The sequence below is a fragment of the Cicer arietinum genome, chromosome 3 (assembly GCF_000331145.2).
Source record: "Cicer arietinum cultivar CDC Frontier isolate Library 1 chromosome 3, Cicar.CDCFrontier_v2.0, whole genome shotgun sequence".
NCBI classification, from domain to species: Eukaryota; Viridiplantae; Streptophyta; class Magnoliopsida; order Fabales; family Fabaceae; genus Cicer; species Cicer arietinum.
Genome location: NC_021162.2, coordinates 51,482,659 through 51,487,810, shown reverse-complemented (window position 1 = coordinate 51,487,810; position 5,152 = coordinate 51,482,659).

The window sequence follows — 5,152 nt, the reverse complement described above, 5'->3', positions numbered from 1 at the left end:
TAACTATATTTATAATACATAAAATATTACTTATAAAACTTATAAATTTATTTTACAAATCAATAATTTTTCTAATCATATTCAATTATTACAAATCATTAAAGTAATATTATAAGTTAACTATATTTATAATACATAAAATATTACTTATAAAATTATTTTACAATTTGATAATAATTTATAATTTATATTATTATCAAATTATTTTATAAGTTATTTTATAAGTTATTTTATAATAAATTTATAAACTATTTTATAATATTATTAGTCATTTACTAATGATAATAATTTATATTATTAGTCATTAAATTCAATAAATAAAAAATCATCTAATCACTCATAAATATCGACATAAATGTTCTTTATTTAATCTTCCTTTTATGAACAATTATATTATTTCAGTGAGTAATGATTTTATACGTTAAAAATTAAATTACTCACTAATTTCAATCCATTTTTTAGTAACATTTTATAAAATAAAAATATATATTCTACTTGACAGAAAATACATAAATTTATTAAAAATAATCATAAAATACGAATATCTAAAAAATTATTAAAAAAATTACTTCCAATTATTAAAATCTATGATCTATTATATATATTTAAAATAGACTCCGATGCCACAACAACTTTTTTTTTTTGTACAAACTTTTGATGAAATATATTCAATAATTTTTTTTTTACAACAACTTCTCATGCTCACAATTAAAATATCATAATAATAAAATAAATAAATTTAGACTACGCTACAATATAATTCAACATTAACATTTTTTTAAAATAAAAAATATTAAATAGTAAATCATATTTATAAATTTTTACATCTTATTTTTTGGTTTGTATTTTACATTTTATTTCGTCAAATAAATACAAATACCATTATATGTTGAAAAATAAATTAACAATCAAAGTACAATGAGTCAAACAATTATCCTATATAATAAGTTATCATACGAATTTTACAAAATATTTTAAAAATTAAATTAGATGATTGTGATAAACATGATTTTCCCCTATTTTAATTTTCCTAATTATATTCAATTATTACAAATCAATAAAGTAATATTATAAGATAACTATATTTATAATACATAAAATATTATTTATAAAACTTATAAAGTTAATTAATTAATATCAGCACAGCGCGCGAGCCATAGTCTAGTTACTAAATAGTTTCTTCCACTTTTTAAAGACATTCAAACTTATAATAAATGTCAAAAACACTATATTTACCCATAAGTTACTCTATATTTGATCCACTAGGCGTACCAGTTTATTTACAGTGATTTTTGTTCTAAAGATTGTCAGTCAAACTCGAAACACATAAATATTTAAGTAAGTACAATTGCGAGAATCCAAACAATTTATGTCTGTCTGCGAGGTGGTTATGAAAACATCTCTAAAAGCGAGTTTTCAGTTTTAAAGATATTGATAAGAATTGACTTTAATGTAAATTCATTAAAGTTTAAAGGAATCAAACTAAATTCTAAGAGACACGTATTATCAAATAAAATATTTCTTTTTTAATTAATTGATATGTGAATGGATATTATTTAGTTAATTTATCAATGAAAAACATTTATTTTGTATATTATTTATACCATAAATTATAATGAGTGTAAATATTACAATTTTCTTAACTTTTGTCTATAAAAGTATTCAAGAGTCACATGCTAATAATCAAATAGATATTTCTCTTTCAATTAATTTACTACAAGAAAACTATAATTTTGTGGCAGTTAAAAGCTCTCACTAATGGAGGAAAATAGCTACAAAAGGTACATTTGTGGCGGTCAAAAACAGCTACAAATAACACAGTCACAAAATTTTGTGGTAGTTAAAACGACCACAAAATTTGGTATTTTGGTTATAATTTGCGATGGCTTAAGCCTTCATAAAATTGTGACGTAAAAGAATTTGTGATGGCTAAGACTACCACAAATGGGTAACTTTATTAAAAAAATTAATTTTATAAAATTCAAAATTAATATTATATAAAAAAAATTAATATTTATATAATTTTAAATTTAAATTAAATTAAATTAAATATTAAATATAAAAATAAAAATATAATTTTAATATTAGTTAAATTACTATTACCAAACAAAATAACATATTCCAAAATTAATAAATTATATCATACAAACCAAAAATAAAACACACCATAATTAAATAATAAGCTTAATTGCAGTTTTGATCCCCTTATTTTAGCTGAATCGCAAAAGTAGTCCATTCACTTTGTTTCTCCTCAGTTTTGATCTCCCAAACTCGATGAAGTTTAATTTTTTTTTTTTTGCGTTTATTTAAGTCATGTCGTGCCTCAAGATCTCGTGGTGCAACAATTGTACCTGAGATCTATGGTCATGAATGATGTGGTGCGACTTAAAAAAATAAAACTTCATCAAGTTTTGGACCAAAATTCTGTTTGGGGGACCAAAATTAGAGAGAAACAAAATGGGGGGACTACTTTTGCGATTCAGCTAAAATAAGAGGACCAAAACTGCAATTAAGCCAAAATAATAATATATAATATATTCATACAAACCGAAAATAAAAAGTAGAAAATATTATTCGAATGCATCAATCATCATGATAATTTCTCTGACCGTTAGCTCCACTCCCTCCATCATTAAATTTGGTCTAATCAAGCCAGTTGTTGGCATAATTGGTCGGTATGGAGTTTGATCTACGAACAATATAATAAATCATAAGCTAAATTACATCTGCGGTCCCTTAACTTAATTTCAGATAACGTTTTAGTCCTTTATATTTTTCTTTTCCCGAGTTGGACCTTTATTTTAATTTTAAGTGACAATTTGATATTTTATGTTTTAAAATGTCAATAATGTTGTCATTTTTTTACAAAAATTCAAAAAAATTATCAAAATTTTCAAATAAAACTCATAAAATTCATTATCATCTTCAATAAAATACAAATTTAATCAAATTCATAACTTAAATCTTGAAATAAACTCGTATTTTCATTCTTTATTTGATGTTGTTAGAGATGAAAATGAGTGTATTTGAATACTTGAGTTATGGATTTGATAAAATTTGCATTATATTGAAGTTGATTATTAATTTTATAGGTTTTGGTTGAAAATTTTGATGATTTTTTTGAATTTTTGTATAAACAAGGATAACATTGTTGAAATTTTAAAACATAAAATATCAAATTGTCACTTAAAATTAAAATAAAGGACCAACTCGGGAAAAAAATAAGATAAATGACTAAAACGTTACCTGAAATTAAGTTAAGGGACCACAGATGTAATTTAGCCTAAATCATAATAAAGACTATATATAAACTAAAATAAAATTTTAAATGGTGTTTAATGATTTTGTTTTTCATTAAATAAGCCCCTATAAATCCAAATAGAGATGATAAAAGTATATAAAATTTTTGTACGAACTCAAATACAACTCTTTGCAACAACTAACAACAAATATTAATATCATTAATTTTAATAATGTTTTTAAAACAAATAGTTACATTAAAATCAATACATTTTATATTTCTATCAAATTTTTATTTATCATATATTATGTAAACAACATAATTTCTACTTTTTTTAGATAAATCTACTAATGTTTCAAATATGAAACTTTTATGTATTTTGAAAATAATATAAAAAAATTTATATTTATAATGTTACATTTTTTATTATTAGATCAATATTATAAATAAAAAATTCATAAGTATTATTTTGTTGCTAAAAAAAATACAAGTTTTTAATAAAATTTTATTTTACTAACATAATAGTCAAAATAACTGCAATAAAAAAATAATATTTCATCAACATTTTAAAAAATAATTACATTTTAATTGGAGTATAAATTTTACAATATAAATATTACTAGTTCTTTTTAAAAAAAATCTTACTAATATTAAAGTTTAAAAATAATATTATACTCAATTTTAAAAAGAATATATTTTACATTCTAAAATAAAATATTAACGCTTTAAAAATAATTTATAACCATATAACTTTTTTTAATATTAAGTATATAAATTTCTAATCTATATTTAAAATACATAACATACTAACTTGATGCATAAGTCTGACTTGAAGCTTGCAAACAAATAACAACTATTCGCAATCAACACAATAACACCACTATCAAAATAAAAATTAAATGATATTCATTAAATAAATAATTTCAAATAAAAAATAACATTAAAAAATAAAATAGAAAATAAAAACTTATCGAAATTCCATAGAGAAGGTAGAGAGAAAAGTTAAAGAAAAATATTCACTTAATTGTAATTTTGATCCCTCTATTATTATCAATTCACGGAATTGGTCTCCCTGTTTTAAAAGTCTACAATTTTGGTCTCTCCTTCAGATTTTTAAACTAAAAAAATGACGATTTAACATATTTTTAATGACGTGACATACAATTGTATGATATAGAATCATCTACATGCATTAATTATTTACATGTTATTAATTAGTTTAAAAATATAAAAAAAAATTAAAGTTGAAATATAAGTTTTTACGGTATTTTATTCTAATTTCATAGATGTTAATCATTCAACACCTTCGTATCATATATCACATTATTTAAATCGTATCATGTCATTATTTTTTAGCTAAAAAAATTATAGTGATTGACAAAAATTGTCGACTTTTAAAATAGGAGGACCAAATTCGTAAATTAGTAAAAAAAAAAAAAGTATTGAAACTGCAATTATGTCAAAAATATTTGTATAGAGAAGATAGAAAGAAAATTTAGAGAGAAGGTAGAAATGAGAAATGAAAGGAAAAGTATATATATAGGGAGAAAATAGGGCATTTGTGGCGGACAAAGCGGCCACAAAATATCGATGGTACTATTGTTTTTGTGGCAGCCTAGGTAGTCAGAAAATGTTCCCTTTGTGGCGGTCAATACCCTCACAGTGCTCCAATGGACTGATTTTGTGGTAGCCTAAGCTCTCACAATGCTCTAATGAGCTGATTTTGTGGTGGCCTAAGCCCTCACAATAGTCAAACTTTCTGATTTTGTGAAGGTATATGCCGCCACAAAATTCTACTGATATTTTTAATCAATCAAGTTCGTTGTAAGGGTATTGGCTGTCACAAATTCAGATAACTTTTCTCTCCAATAATTTTGACCATTTTTTGCCGCCACAAATATTATAATAAGC